Source organism: Microtus oregoni, unplaced genomic scaffold, assembly GCF_018167655.1.
Source record: "Microtus oregoni isolate MIOR12 unplaced genomic scaffold, Mior012 000009F_ref0000495, whole genome shotgun sequence".
NCBI classification, from domain to species: domain Eukaryota; kingdom Metazoa; phylum Chordata; class Mammalia; order Rodentia; family Cricetidae; genus Microtus; species Microtus oregoni.
Window position 1 is genome coordinate 18,954,563 of NW_024543068.1, and position 17,536 is coordinate 18,972,098.

The following is a 17,536-nucleotide window of genomic DNA, read 5'->3' on the forward strand; positions in this document are numbered from 1 at the left end:
TCAGAATGGTTAAAATCAAAAACACCAATGATAGCCTATGCTGGAGAGGATGTGGAGTAAGGGGAACACTCATCCATTGCTGGTGAGAATGCAAACTTGTGCATCCACTTTGGAAATCAGTGTGGTGGTTTCTCAGGAAATTCGGGATCAACCTACCCCAGGATCCAGCAATATACCCAAGAGATGCCCTATCATACTACTAAAGCATTTGTTCAACTATGTTCATAGCAGCATTATTTGTAATAGCCAGAACCTGGAAACAACCTAGATGCCCTGGAAGAATGTACAAAGAAAGTGTGGAATATATACGCGTTAGAATATTACTCAGCAGTAAAAAACAATGACATCTTGAATTTTGCATGCAAATGGATGCAAATAGAGAACACTATCCTGAGTGAGGTAATCCCGACCCAAAAAGATGAATATGGTATGTACTCACTCATCAGTGGATTCTAGCCATAAATAAAGAACATTGAGCCTATGATTCATGATCCCAGAGAAGCTAAATAGGAAGGTGAACCCCCCAAAAAACATGTAGTTATCCTCTTGGATATTGGAAGTATACAAGATTTACAGGCAAATTGAGAGCTTGGGAGGGGGGTGGGACCGGGGTAAGGGGAGATGGGGAGAGAGAAGTGAGAAGGGGAGGATGGGGAGAGCATGGGGGAATGGGACAGTTGGGATGGAAGAGGAGTGGATATGGGAGCAGGGAAGTATATATCTTAATTAAGGGAGCCATTTGAGGGTTGGCAAGAGACTAGACTCTAGAGGGGTTCCCAGGTGTCCAAGGAGATGTCCCCAGCTTGTTCCTTGAGCAGCTGAGGAGAGGGCGCCTGAACTGGCCCTATACTATAGCCACAATGATGAATATCTTGCATATCACCATAGAACCTTCATCTGGTGATGGATGGAGATAGAGACAGAGACCCACTTGGAGCACTGGACTGAGCTCCCAAGGTCCAAATTAGGAGCAGAAGGAGAGAGAACATGAGCAAGGAAGTCAGGGCCGCTAGGGGTGATGCGCCCACCCACTGTGACGGTGGGGTCAATCTAATGGGAACTCTCCAAGGCCAGCTGGACTGGGACTGATGGAGCATGTTATCAAACCGGACTCTCTGAATGTGGCTGACAGGGAGGGCTGACTGAGAAACCAAGGACAATGGCACTGGGTTTTGATTCTACTCCATGTACTGGCTTTGTGGGAACCTAGTCTGTTTGGATTCTCACCTTCCTAGACCTGGTTGGGGGGGGGGGACCTTGGACTTCCCACAGGGCAGGGAACCCTGACTGCTCTTTGGACTGGAGAGGAAGGGGGAGGGAGAATGGGGAGAGGGGGAGGGAAATGGGCGGAGGGGAGGAGGTGATAATTTGTAAAATAATAATAATGATAATAATAAAAAGAAAAAAAGTCAAAATGAAGGAACAAACAAAAAAAATAAAAAGAGAGTCTGAGAGATGAATGTGTCCAGCACTATCAAAGAGACAAAGAAAATAAGTCATGAGTTATAAAATGTTTGAGTCCTAATATTTAAAGGTAAATTACTTCACAAAAGAAAGTTTTACAGACATTCCGCATTTCAATCATCATTTATGCACAGCAATGCTTAAGCATGCATGTGCAGCCTGTGTATGGCAGTTCTCCAGTTGTTTCTATCCTGGGCAATCCTAGATGCTTGTGATATTGTGACACCCGAGTTTTCACATTCTTCCTTTATGCTGTCTATCCACAGTTTTTAGGGACTTCCTTTTCCACTTATTTCATGCACTCTACCAAGAAGTGTTATTTTTGGGTATCTGCCGTCATTCATTCTCAAAACATGGCTAAAGTATCTCAAGCGTTGCTGCCATATCCTGTAGTTTACTTTCTTCTGTAGATAAAGCTGTTTCTTAATGTCGTCGTTGGGCAGCCCATCTCTTCATGTAACACCTAGAATCCTCCTGACACATGCCATCTCAAACACATTCAGCCACTGCTCTGAGGAGCATTTCATTTTCCAGGTTTCCAAATTGTAAAGAAGGCGGCTGAAGACAAGTGTCTCATATGGTGTAGGAGGCCCTTCTGTCTATGTGTAGGTTTCATTGGTTGATGGATAAAGAAACTGCCTTGGCCTAGTTGACAGGGCAAAACTTAGGTAGGCAGAGAAGACAGACTGAATTCTGGGAGAAGGAAAGAGTCAGAGAGAGATGCCATGGATCTGCCTGAGACAGACACTGGGAAATTTACCTGGTAAGCCATTGCCATGTGGCGATACACAAATTAATAGAAATGTGTTAAAAACTAGATCTAATGGGACAAGCAATGATTTAATTAATACAGTTTCTGTGTGGCTATTTCAGAGCTAAGCTAGCCAGGCGGCCCGGACGAACAAAGCAGGGCCTCCTTGCAACACTCATATACCTGTAATGTTGTTGTTGTTGTTATGTCTCTTGCTGACAAAACCTTTTCTAGTGCCTGGAATGCAGTCCTTGTTATCCCTATCGGCCTCTTGGTGTCTGAAACAGTTCCCTCCCTTTAATTGAGGCTTCTTTCCAGATAACGAAGTTACTTATGTCTGTTACATCAACTTCAGGAAGGCATTTGATAGCATTTGGAGGAAAGGACTGTGAGAAACAGGTTCTACAGTTACCCAGAGAAAACCATAAGAATACCAGAAAATGCCTATAAAGATACGTTTGCATCAGGCTGTGGTGGTGCAGCTGGGCGGTGGTGGCGCTCGCCTTTAATCCAGCACTGGGGAGGCAGAGGCAGGTAGATCTCTGTGAGTTTGAGGCCAGCCAGATCTATAAAAGCTAGTTCCAGGACAGGCTCCAAAGCTAGAAGAGACCATGTCTTGAAAAACCAAAAGAAGAAAAAAAAAATACCTTTGCACCAGTCAAAGTCTGTGGAGAATTAAGTTATCAGTTTAAGACAATTGTAGGACTGATGCAAGATGCATGCTCCTACCACCACTTTAATATATTACTGAAATTTATATAGCAACAGCCCTGGACAATGAGAAGATAGGAATACAGATGGGTGGTGTACAAATCAATAACTTGCGTTTCTCTGGCAATACAGCACTACTTGCTGAAAGTCCAAATGAGCGTAAGGCCGTGGTAAACTGAGTAGTGGAAGTAAGTGAAAAGCTTGGTATGAAAGTAAAGACTGAGAAGACTGAGAAAAAACACATGGGAAGGGTGCACAAGAATTTTAACATTGCAAAACAGAATCAGAACCTCAAGCAGTCAACTTTAAAGACATTATTATTATAAAGATAGATATTTTTACAGTTCTTGTTCCTTTTTAACAATTCCTCATAGTTAAAGCAGTTAATTAAAACTAACACATAAAACAATTATTACATAAATGGGATAGAGTACAAAAAATTCCAATTTTTATAAAAAGGATTCAAAGATTCTCTGGTGAAAATGATTGATAAGGAAAGAAAAATACAAAGTTTCATTGCTATGATCAACCTAAATCCTATTAACAGGAACAATTCTTTTCTCGTGAGTACTGTTAAGAAGTACCTTAGATACCTCTATCTGCTGCTAGGAAGATAGAGAAAGGTAACTTTCCAGATAAGTATTTATATAACTTCAAACCAAGGAGAATGGTTTTGACCATGAAGAAGGTGAGGCAAACCAGATGACATGGCTGTTACAGTCAGGCCTACAGAGTAAACCTTATCTCCAAACCAAACAACAAACAACAAACCCACAAAAAACCAACCAAACAAAAAAACCCCAAAACAAAAACCTTTAAAACAAAACAAAAAGAACAGAGAATGGAAACAGTATAAATGCTGAAGGAGAATATTAGTAAACAGAAGCAATTCAGAAAACCCAAGGAAACAACTAAGTAACAACTTATTTGGTGTGGTGAGTTTAAGAATAAACTTATTTCAAACTATCCTTTTCCCCCCCTATTTCCTGAATACAGCCAGAAGTAGTGCTTTTGACCTATGAACTAATTTCTGGAAATGGCATTCCCATATTCATGGCATCATCAAACACTCATAGTTTTAATATGTTATCAATGTCAGTTTCTTTACCAGGCCCTGGGTCACAAAATGACTTACTCCAAATTTTATTACACAAAGTTTCCATCTTACTGATGAAGAAAGAATAAACTCTGAAATAAGTATGTAAAAAGTATTATGCATTGGCAATCACACTAATAATCACTAATAATAATAGCTTCAATACTACAAGTAGTACAGAAGTCTCCCTTATCTGAAGTACAAAGAACTAAAAGAATTTCAGATCTCCTATTTTAGGATTTTGTAATATTTGATATACATAACTTAGAGATGAGACCCAACTATAATCAAAACAATCATTGATATTAAAAGTACATTTATTTACTTATTTATGGATGTGTGTGTCACTATGGACCAAAAGGCATAGAGGCCAGAGGACACCTTGTCAGTGTCAGTTTTATCCTGCCACTACGTAGGTTCCAAGGGGAAACTTGGGTTGTAAGGTTTGGTTGGCAGATACCTTTACCCGCTAAATCATCTTATTGGTGATGTGTTTTATACACACAGCCTTTGGGTGATTTTTTTTAACATATCTTTAGTGTGCCTGCAAGCAGTCATATAGAATTTTCACTTAAGGCATCATGTTGATGTTCAAAATGTTTCAGATTTTATAGTGTATCAGGTTTCAGGAGTTCAGATTACAGTGCTCAACTTGTATACTCATTTAGTATATGTAAAGCACTATATCAGAATTTAAGTTCATTTTATCATTTAATCCTTAGAATTTACAGAAGCTATTCTAAAAAGTGTGAAGTTTTCACAACTTTATAATTGGAGCATTGACTCCATAGAAAATGGGTTTCATGAAACTGTCATATATTAACATACATATATAAAATAATGGGCTTCATTATGAAACTGTCACACATTAAATTTATTATATTTAGCCAATCTACTGTGCCCCCATGCCCTGGGTTTACTCCCTACTTGCAAAGAGCACCCCTTCTATTTTCATGCCTTATTGCTTTATATCTCCATTCTGGATGGCAGAAAACATACAATACTTGCTTTTTTTTAAAAAAAATCTGGCTTGTTTCTTTAAACATGAAAGTTTAACCCACTTTCTTTCAAATGACATAACCAACAGATTATGGATAAATAATACTCCAGTATTCGTACATTTTCCATTCATTTACCTACTGAATTGCATCCATGCAGGTTCCAAGACTTATCTACTGTGAATAGCGCAGCAACAAGTGTGTCAAGTCCACCACACCTTGACTTTAATTCCTTTGGGTTCAAACACAGTGTTTTAGGCAACTCTTATGAAGAAAAACATTTAATTAAGGTGGTTTATAATCATGGAAGGACATGGAGGTATGCAGACAGACATAGTACTGTAGGGATGGTAGAGAGTCCTACATCTTGATCCTACAGGTAACAGGAGTGCTACAACCTATATAACTATAGAAGTTAGCTACAGAGTAAGGAACTAGGCAGGAGGGGATAACTTCCAAGGAAAACAGAAATGTACTTTTGTGCAAAGTCATGGGGGAGACGGCATGGTAGGATTAAAGGAAGAAAATGGATGGGTAAGGGAGGCAATACAGGGAATGAAAACTAACGCTAATGGGCATTGAAGGATCATATGGAAACCTACTACTATAGAAGCTTCTTAAAATATATACACATGAGAGAAAGAAATGGACTCACCAAATAATATGGGAAATAATGCCCCAAGGTGCCACCAAGTGAACCCTCTAGCACTAGTAATGGATTACATATAGTTGAGTTTGGCCAAAGGTAAAGGCCCTCAAAATCTCAAGCTATTGTTAAGTCTACTGTCTCCTCTCCACAAATTGATATTAAGAACCTATTGCTGAAGATAATTCTTACTTATCTCATTGCACAAATAGAGTCAAAAAGGTGCCTCACTAAAGCCTTGTTCACTACTCACTAGTGGTCATGGTATGGGAAGGTACTCTGCACACCACCAGAGGAGAATCTAACTACCAATCCAGCAACAAATCCTGTAATCTAAGAAAGACAGAGAAAGGATAAGGATTTGGGTGAGTATAGAGGTGAAGAGAATCTGGGGGGAGTTGGTGAAGGATAAATAATCAAAAAATATTTTTATAATCCCAAAATTTTTAATAAACAATATTTTAAAACCCTAAAATACAGTAATATGAATGCATCATTTTTGAAAGGTCTATAGGCTTCAGATAATGTTTCAGGACTGTTTATACATTGTTGAATAAACTTCTTTGTGGTGACATATTCTCTGTGCTGTAACAAATAAAGCTTGCCTAAAGATTAGAGGGTGGAGCTAGCAGAGGTCTGTATGTCTGTACAGGAGACAAGAAGGGATATAGTTGGACAGAGAAAGGAATATAAAAGGGGAGGAGACCGGAGTTCATGTTATTCAATCTGAGGACTTGTAGAGACACCATACCTGGGAATGATATTTGAGATAGTAATTTTAAATGATTAATACTTTTTTTGTAAAAGGATCTCTTGAAAGTCTAAAGAATTGACATACATTTTATTTTACCAACAAACACTAAGTAAACAGTTTTCTTTATTCTCACGTAGAGTAGTAATTAGGCATCTGAATGAACTCATTTTATTCAAATGGAGTATTTTATCTCAGAGGGTTTAAAACTCTTGTTTATAAATGAACCCAATATAATATTTCACAAATAAGAATCTGTATCATTCTAATTTTGCTCAAAGGAAGACACATGCTGTTTAAAAAAGAAGAGTCAGCTTTGCTAAGATTTTCAAGTATTTCCATTTTTCAGATTTCAGCCTAGAATTTTTATGGTTACTTAGCTGAGCAGATGGCTCAGAAGGATAAATATTTGTAGCTTAACATTTTAAATAAAGACTATATCCTTTATAGTAGACTTACTTTATAGGGAAAGAGTCTTCTGTGACAACAAACTGTTCTTATGTAACTATTTTGGGAACAAGTCTGTTTTAGTTTAACACATTACAGAAAAAGATGTATTTAAATTAACAGGCTTTACTTTCTAATTTGAATTTTGGGTTACTTTTGGGATAATATTAAAGGATGAATTTTAAAAAGCTAACGATTATATTCCTATCACCACTACTGACTCATAATTTGTTATTGTCTTATAATAATCAGCCTTGTGTTTTAGGGAAATTTAACCATTTAAAATGTTTTCCTAGAACATCAGTAGTCACTTAGAAGTATATGAACAGCCAAAGAGTTCTAACTCCACTGTAAGGAAATAACAGCCAATCCTGCAGAAGATGTCTTTGATAATTACTGTCGACATTTGACAGAATCTAGAATCACCAGGAAATGGGCCAAGTGACACACTGCCTCAGTGGGTTTGCGGTCCTGACTTCCTTGCTCATCTTCTCCCTCCTTCTGCTCTTCAACTGGACCTTGGGAGCTCAGTCCATTGCTCTGATGAGGCTCTTGTATGGTGATATTCAAGATAATCATCAGTGTGATAGTGGGGCAAGGATAGTTCAGGCACCCTCTCCTCTGCTGCCCAAGGACCTCAGTAGCACGGACAATAAGAGCAACATTGAATAAATGGAACCTCCTGAAACTGAGAAGCTTCTGTAAAGCAAAGGACACTGTCATTAGACAAAAAGACATCCTACTGAATAGGAGAAGATCTTCACCAACCCCGCAACAGACAAAGGTCTGATCTCCAAAATATATAAAGAACTCAAGAAACTAGACATTAAAACTCTAATTAACCCAATTAAAAAATGGGGTACTGAACTGAACAGAGAATTCTCAACAGAAGTGATGGAGGAAGGTCATTGGTTAAAAAATAAACTGCTTGGCCCTCATAGGTTAAAACATAGGTGGGAGGAGTAAACAGAACAGAATGCTGGGAGGAAGAGGAAGTGAGCTCAGAAGCCATGCTCCCCTCTCCCGGGCAGACACAATGAAGCAAGCCGCCAGGTCACACATGCTGAATCTTTCCCGGTAAGACTGGTGCTACACAGATTACTAAAAATGGGTTAGGCAAAATACGAGAATTAGCCCGTAAGAGGCTAGAGCTAGGGCCAAGCAGTGTTTAAAAGAATACAGTTTCCGTGTAATTATTTCGGATAAAGCTAGCCCTGCAGGCGGCCAGGTGCCAGGAACGTAGCCTGCCGCTCCTATTACGACACAGAAGAAGTTAAAATGGCCAAAAGACACTTAAGGTCATGCTCAACTTCCTTAGCAATTAGGGAAATGCAAATCAAAACAACTTTGAGATACCATCTTATACTTGTCAGCATGCTCCTGGATATTGGAAGTTGACAAGATCGTCAGGCAAAAGTTGGGAGCAGGGGGGTAGGGGTGGATTGGAGGGAAGGGAAGATGGGGAGAGAGAAAGGAGAAGGGGAGGATTGGGGAGAGCTTGGGGGAATGGAATAATTGAGATAAAGGAAGGGTGGATATGGGAGCAGGGAAGAAGTTATCCTAACCAAGCGAGCCATTTTAGGGTTGGCTAGAGTCTTGGCTCTAGAGGAGTTCCCAGGTGTCCAAGGGGATTTCCCCAACTAGATGTGTGGGCAGCAGAGGAGAGGGTGGCTGAACTGGCCTTATCCTATAGCCACACTGATGAATATCTTGCATATCACCATAGAAACTTCATCCGGTGATGGATGGAGATAGAGACAGAGACCTACTTGGAGCACTGGATGGACTGAGCTCCCAAGGTCCAGATGAGGAGCAGAAGGAGGGAGAACATGAGCAAGGAAGTCAGGACCGCGAGGGGTGCATCCACCCACTGCGACGGTGGGACCTATCTAATGGGAGCTCACCAAGGCCAGCTGGACTGGGACTGATGGAGCATGTGATCAAACTGGACTCTCTGAATGTGGCTGACAATGAGGGCTGACTGAGAAACCAAGGACAATAGCACTGAGTTTCAATTCTACTACATGGACTAGCCTTGAGGGAGCCTAGTCTGTTTGGATGCTCACCTTCCTAGACCTGGATGGAAGGAAGAAGACCTTGGACGTCCCACAGGGCAGGGAACCCTGACTGCTCTTAGGACTGGAGAAAGGGGGAGGGGAAGGGAGGGAATGGGAGAGAAATGGGAGAAGGGGAGGAGGTGGAAATTTTTAATAAATAAAAAAGAATAGTAATAGTTTTCAACCTATTTTCTCAATGTTATTCGTGAATAAAATGAAATGGAGCAAAATAGAGTGAAACTAATTATAAAGCTAATTTTAGCAGTTTTCTTTAAGAGCCATATTTCTCACACGGTGTATCCAACCTACCACAGCCATAAAATATTACTATGGGCAACATGGTGGAGTTTATGAGGGTAATCATCACATCTATCAGACAAAGTTCTGGCTCAAGTTAATTCAGTTTTGATATTGGATTGCACTATATGATGACACCACATCTCTGTGAAGCTGAGGTTACATGTAAACAGACATTTAAGTATGCAAGCATCAAGTGTTTTATTATCTAAAACTAATATTAAATTAACTTTTAAAAAACTTAGGAAGACTGAAAATTAAATGAAAATGAATAATACTATAATTAAAGCCAGCAGCCCAGTTATGAAAAAGGTCATTATACACAAAGCTTAATCACAGAAGACCTACTGGAATAGTGTAGTAGGAGCTGCGGGCCTCTTCCCACAGCCTGGCTCCTGGCCGCCTGGCTAGCTTAAGCCCCGAAATAACAACACACAAATTGTATTCATTTAAACACTGCTTGGCCCATTAGCTCTAGCTTCTTACTGGCTAATTCTTTTTTTTTTTTATTGCGAAAAGAAGAAAAAAAAACATAAACAAAAAACAAGTTTCCACCTCCTCCCAGGCTCCCATTTCCCTTCCCCTCCTCCCACCTTTCTCCTCCTCCTCCCACCCTTCTCCCCCTCCTCCCACCCTTCTCCCCTCCCCCCACTCCTCTCCCCCTCCCTCTCCAGTCCACAGAGCAGTCCGGGTTCCCTGCCCTGTGTTAAGTCCTAGGTCCTCCCCCCTCCGTCCATATCTAGGAAGGTGAACATCCAAACTGGCTAGGCTCCCACAAAGCCAGCACATTAAGTAGGATCAAAACCCCCTGCCATTGTCCTTGGTGTCTCATCAGCCCTCATTGTTCGCCATGTTCAGAGAGTCCGGTTTTATCCCATGCTTTTTCGGTCACAGTCCAGCTGGCCTTGGTGAGCTCCTACTGGCTAATTCTTACACCTTGATTACCAATTTCTATTAACGTGTGTAGCACCCCAAGGTGCACTTACCAGGAAGATTCTAGCCTATGTCCATCCTGGGTCGGAGCTTCATCGTGTCTGCCCCAGAGAGGAGAGCTATCGAGTCTGAGCTCACTCACTTCCTCTTCCTCCCAGCATTCTGTTCTGTTTAGTCTGCCTACCTAATTTTCTGTCCTATCAGGGCCAAGGCAGTTTCTTTATTTAACCAGTGACTTTCCTCCATCAGAATAGGAATAGGTAGATAGAGATCCATGAGCTCAGTTATATGAAAGGTTGAGAGAAAAACATTCCAGGGAAAGGGAGACAAAAGTGAATGAATAAATAATAATAAAAAGATAGATTAGGGGTTGGTTTGTTATTCAATACAAAAAGAAAGACAATGTAGCTTCTGTAAATAATATGAAAGAAAAATGGTAATAAGATGGCAGAGAAGGTCACAAACCATGGTCTATCTAGTCTATCTTTAATAGATTAGAAAGTCACTAAATGATTTCAAGAAAGAAATGTCATGGTTTGATTTTCTGTTAATAATCTATGGAGAATAGATTAGCAGATGATAAAAGTAGAAAGAAATATTTAAAAGTTTTAATAGTTTATGCTAGAGGCAATGCTCATTTGAACTAAGGTGGTAGCAGATGACATAATGTAGATAAGCTCAATATAATTTTGGAGATGCAACTGATATGACTTGGTAATGTTTGAAATTGAGTAGTTATGAAGATAGTAAAGGAAAAGCAGCAAGAGAATTAAAAATATTTTGTAGGTTTGAATTTTTGAGAATATTATGATTCCATTGTTTTAAACTGAATAAGCTATGGAAAAAGAGATTTAGAAAATGACTAAGACTGAAAAATTACTGCTATTAGACAATAAAAACTGAAAACTAAAACTGTCTATGTGAAAATAATTTAATATACACGTTTACATATTTTTAAAAAGCATACTCATTGCTTACAATGATGTTGCTATACTATTTTTGATATATAAATGTTTAAAATATGTCTATTGAGACATAGTTCTCTAATGAGAATCAATTGCTTTCAATATTCATGAAAGTCAATTTCAATATACTTATCTTAAGTCTATAATTATATAGAAATTAGCAGTATTACTTGATAAATATGTGCTTTTCCCCTTAGTACCTAGGCTATAAGAGCTGAGGAATCGTGTTATTATTTGATTACTAAAGTGCTCAAGACCTTTAGTAAATGTCTTAGGTTCAGGATTCTATTGCCATGATGAAACACCATTTCCAAAACAACTTAAGGAAAAAAAGGTTTACTTCATCTTACTACTCTGAGATCACACTCCATCACTGAGAGTCAGGCAGAAACTCAAGGTAGGCTTGATCCTCCTGGCTTGCTGAGCCTGCTTTCTTATATCATCCAGGTCAACCAATTCCAAAGATTTGGGTCTCCCCACAACAATTATTAACCAAGAAAATACCCAGCAGACATACCTAAAAGCCAGTCAGTATTTCCTCAATTAAAATTCCCTCTTCATGTCTTAATAAAAGGAGAGGTGCTCAGTCTTATTTCAGCTTGACATATCCTGTTTTGTTGATACCCATGGAAGGCATGTCCTTTTTTGAATATAATTGGGGAAGGAGTAGATTGGGGGCTCAGGGGAAGGAAATGAGAGGAGAGGAGGGAAGGGAAACTGCAGTCTGGATGTAAAACTAATAACTTTAGTAATAATTTAAATTTTTTTCTCTTCTTAGATATGACTAGGTTTGTATCTAGTTGTCAAATACCAAACAGCAGAGTAAATAAGCAAATGAATAAAAATCAGTAACATGACAAATAGACTAACAAACAAAAAAACCCATTTTAAATCAGTAAAACTCCAGGCGGTGGTGGTGCACGCCTTTAATCCCAGCACTTGGGAGAAGGGGCAGGTGGTTCTCTGTGAGTTCGAGACCAGCCTGGTCTACAAGAGTTAGTTCCAGGACAGGCTCCAAAGCCACAGAGAAACCCTGTCTCGAAAAACAAATAAAAAAACAAAACAATGAATCAGTAAAACTTGGCAGTTATAAAAATCATATATTTTATTGTATTTATATAAATATTAGTTCTCTTATTACCTGAAAATAGCTCTTAAACTTGGGAAAGAAAAATATTAATTCTATCAAAAATACCAGCTGTCTAAATGCAAAACATTTACTAAATATATTGCTACTGAACACCCAATATATATAAGAAAATATGCAGTGTGCTCAAAATTAAATCAGTAAATATTTCTCTTAAGGAGGCAACAATGAATGGAAGAGTGTTTTACCTAATACGTATGAATAAGCACTATTTATACAGTTTAGTTTAAAAGCATAATACAGAACATAAGGCTCTAAAATTAATTTCTTAAAATATTTATGGTAATTTAAACTGTTTTCTTCATTAGTTTATGTTTTATAGCCTTTCATTTCTTCAAATAAACGCTGGCACATTAACTTGTTTGTCTACTGACATATCACTCTACCCCATTTTATTTAGTAGACATATAATGCTAGAAAAGCATACGTCTTAATAACAAAGTTTGCATGAAGATACACAAATAATTTAAGAGTATTTACTATTGCAAAGATGAATCAGATACTTTAGAATACATATCTTTAATTTTTGCTCACTTTTTCTTTTTTCTTTCTTTTTCCCTTTCATTTTCTTTCTTTGCAGGGACTCCCACAGGATAGTAACAAACTCTACAATTTAACACCTTTTCCATATAACTAAGCATTATAGTAAAATTATCATTTTTTGACAATTTCATGGAATCAATACTGATTTTTTTTCTGTATTTTTTAACTTTATCTTATGGCTTTTTTTCATTTTCTTAAACTATTGACTTTCACATTTAGAATTAATGTACTTAATAGTTTATTTGTGGGTTATACAAGCATATTGTGAAATATTAAAAACATCTAATCTTCTACTTTGGATACATAATTCAGCAAAGTAGCACAGGATCTTAAGCACTGTGCTATGGCAGTAGCTGATGCAGTAAATGAGATACCTTCCAAGCGATTAATTGGTGAGGCAAAGTACATATCTTCGATAACCTGGACAAAAGGATAATTTCTGTCATCAATGAAAAAAGAAGGATTTCTTCATGATCAACATAAGAATAGACTATTTTAAATGAAAAAACTGTTTATTTCACTAATTATCATTTTTGTTTTTAGATCCATTTTATACATCTGCTAGAGGTTTAATATCCAAAATATATAAAAGAATTCAAAAAGCTAGATATCAAGAAAACAAATAATCTAACTAAAAATGGATTGCAGATCTAAATAGAACTCTTCCCCTCTCCTCCCTCCCTCTCTCCTCTCTCTTTGAGAAAGGGTTTCTCTATGTAACCATCCTGGCTGTCCTGGAACTCACTTTGTAGACCAGTTTGGCCTCAAAGACACTGTGATCTGCCTGCCTCTGCCTCCCAAATGCTAGGATAAAGGCGTACACCACCACCACCCAGCTCTAAACAAAACTCTTAACAGAGGAAAGTTCAAATGGTTGAGAGATACTTAAAGAAATGTTTAACATTCTTAGCCATCAGGGAAATACAAATTAAAATTACTTTGAGATTTCATCTTAATCCTGTCAAAATGGCTAAGATCAATAAAACAACTCATGAGAGCTCATGTTGGCATGAATGTGAGGTAAGGGAAACACTCATCCACGGCTAAGAGTGCAAACTTGTACAGTCGTTACAGAGATCAGTGTGGTGGCTCTTCAGGAAGACAGGAAACAATCCACCGCAAGATTCAGTTATACCACTCTTGGGTATATGCCCAAAGAATGCCTCATTCTACTACAAGACACCTGCTCAACCATGTTTGTTGCTGCTTTATTCATAATAGCCAGATAATGAATACAGCCTAGATATCAATCAACTGATAAGAATGGATAATGAAAATGTGGTATATTTTGCACATTTTTATTATTCTATTTAATAGAATATTAATTATGTATAAAAATATGAAATTTGGAGGTAAATGGATAGAGCTATAAAAAAATATTTTGAGTAAGGTAACACAGAACTCTCTCTCAAAACCAAATACCATATGTTTTTTTCTAATATGTGGACATTAGCTTTCAAGCCTATAATAGGCATGCTATAATCTGCATATCTGCCGAGGTTAAGTACCTAATAAGGAACAGCTGGGGAGAAAAGGGTTTCACAAGGACTGGAAAACAAAATATATTGTTATGGGCAGACAACTAGAATAGGAAGACCAAAAAGGGAGGGGACATGAGAGAATGGTAAAGGAGGGAATATAAGAGAGGAACAACTAATATTAAAGACCATTTGAAAAACCATTAGGAAACTTAACTACTGCCAAAACTTCCTAAAATACATAAATGAAAAGGAATCTAAATGGAGTCGCCAAGTAATACAAGAGACACTGTTCCAAAAAGGCTTATGTCACCAAATAAAACCTCCAGTACAAGGAAATTGCTATATTTTATTGAGTCATTGGAAAAAGGGGTCTCATAGAAACTCCAAACACCACAGACTAGTTTCCATAACCTGCTGGTAAGTCCCTACTGTAAAAGATAACAATTATAGATGTTACCAAACACAGAGAAGTTGAGCTGGTGCCTAAACAAAAGTGTCACCCCTGTTTACTAGAGTTCATGGTACTAGAAGATACTCTGCACACTACTGGAGGAGAAAAGTAATCCTCATGATCTCCCAGCTACAAACCCTGTGGCCTACAACAATAACTTGCGTGAAATACATACTGGAGATTAGTAGCATAAAAATTATGGGAGTAACTAAGCACTTTTTTATTGGATTTAGAATCCAGTCCATGAACTGGAGAAACTGATACCTGACACTGCAGAAACACATACTCACAAGACCCTGAGACTAGATAGCTTATAGGTCCAGGAGAAAACCTAATACTATCATTCTAATAAAGGAATATAACAATAAAATAATCCCTGATGACATACCATATACCCATAGATCAGTTCCTTGCTCAGCCACCATCAGAGAAGCTCCTTGCAGTGGAGAAAACTGACACAAAAACCCACAAGTGGACAGTGTCAGAGAATGAGAGACTCTGAAACACTCAGTCCTAAATGGGTTCATGGAAGTCTTCCCATGAGTGCTCAGAAGAGAAAGTGGGAAGAGTATAAAAGCCAGACTCCAAAGAAATAGTCTTCCTGACACAAGAGGACCAACACACACTAAAACTCACAGAGACGGCAGCACATGCCCAAGACATGAACAGATTCAAGTCAGGTGGAATGTTTGTACTAAGATCAAGGTATAGACATGGGAACCTACCCCTAATCAAGAAGCAATTGATATCCACCAGCAAAGGAAAAATCAGTTTTCTCCAATAGTGTATTATTGCAATAGTGGAAATACCAACCACACTGCAGGACAGGCCTCATGCCCAGGAGTATTTGATCAACACAACGGTACTTTTGTGAATGTTTCCTATCACATTGCTTTGTTAAGACATTTTTTTGTCTTATTGGTCTTTTGCTTATTTGGTTTTCATTGTGCTGTTGTGGGTTACACACTAGTACATTTTCTTAGGGTTTTGTTTGTTTCTCTCTCTGTCTTTTAAAAGACAGAGAAAAAGAACATAAAGTTGGGTAAATAGGGGTAGAAAGGAATTTTGAGGAACTGGAGCAGGAAAAAAATGATCAAAATACACTGCTGGGAAAATATTCAATTAAAAATAGATTACATTTTAGCATTCCATAATTTACTCAGATTTGAGGGACTTTTATGTGAAACTGTAAATCTGTTCTATATTTTTGGGAACGTGTGTATGCATGTTTGCAGTGTATATAAGTGTATGTTGCAGGTAGGTTGGATGCATGCATGTGGATGCCAGAGACTGATGTTGATGTTTTCAGGATAGCATATTTCTAATATACTTGTTATTCCTTTTTTTAAAAAGAGATTATTTTGACTGAATTATTCAAAAAATTACCCATCTACTAAATTAGGTTTTTACCAACATAAAAAAAAGATAAAACACATTCAGCTGTGAAAATACTTTCAGAACTATTTTCTTGGCTATCTTGAGGATCATGAATAGCGAAGACAGTATCAACAATCTGTTGCTTTTTCACCAACTGTGTAGCTAGCTATAAATGAAGTAAGGAATTCATCGAACTGCATCAAATTCATATATGTACTCCCTCATAAATATCCAGTAATGTTAGCAATAAGGAAATAATATCAATTAACTATAGAATATTTTGATTATTATTATTACAGAAATTACTGCCAATGTCTTCCTGAAATTATGTACAGATAAAGTACTCCAATAATTCTTCCAAAAATTTTATTATATTATGTATGTGTATGTGAATACATACATGTGTGGTTATTTACAAGTCATGTTCCCATAGCACAGGAGCTATTCCAGAGGCTATTACTGGAAGCAGGCTTGGCAATCTACTCAATATAATTTCATCAGCCCAGCACTAAGTTCCAGAGCAATTTCTTTTGCTTGTGCCTCAAACATACTGCCAGGGAAGGGGCCTTTGCATCTCACTATGCTGGCTAAGATTGGCAGTTCAGGTAGCATGGTAGGGTTGGTAAAGGCAGTTGATTTTCGTCACCTAGGCTTATGCTCAGCTGAGCTGCACCCCAGTTTCAAAGACACAGGCCTATAAATGCTTAAGAGAGCAAGTATAATCCAAATCTACTCTAGGGTATAAATAATGCAGACAGAAATCTTACTCTTTCTCAGGGCATAAGACAAAGCCCTATACTTCCTTTTGTGCCCCGATAAAGGGTAACTGAAGTCTTGCTCTACATTCTACCTCTGAAGTTTGGAGGAGGGAGTAAGGACTACAATCAGCTATCAGTACACACAGATCAAGTAGCTTAGTCCTCAAGTATTTTGCCTGACAACAGTAGAATTCATGGGCCTTTGCTAAATAGCAGTTTTCAATGTGAGAAGGCCTTGAATTGTGTTGCAAGTCTAAAACCTGTACTTAATTTCCTCTCCTTCCCCCATGTAGAAGATTTCTCTTTCCTTGTTGGACTGTTTCTTGTTAAGGAATAAGTGCCATGAGCAAATCTTTCCTTCATGCCTTCTTCAGTCTCTTTGGATTGTTATATCTAATGCAAGCAGGACAATTTCTCACCTGATGTCCTTAGCTCCTGTGAATGTTGTTAAATGCGTAAATGGTATTACTTGCCCTGTCTGTGAAGAGATTGTTGAGGAGGAGCTTACCAAACCACTTTGTTGTTTCACATCCCTATTTGCTAATTGTTTCACCTATTTATATGATTTATGCTCAAAACTCAAGATACTATGCATCTTTGAAAGTATGTTTCTTGATCACAGGAGGCATGTCTGCTAAACCTAGTTACTAAAGAATTTAAGCA

At 38.0% G+C, this 17,536-nt stretch overlaps 1 protein-coding gene across 15 annotated transcripts in view; it reads right to left on the reverse strand.

The window, feature by feature from the left end:
* Window positions 1-17,536, reverse strand: part of Gphn (gephyrin) — a 343,860-nt gene that overhangs the window by 236,254 nt on the left and 90,070 nt on the right. The gene's annotated exons all lie outside the window — the stretch shown is intronic.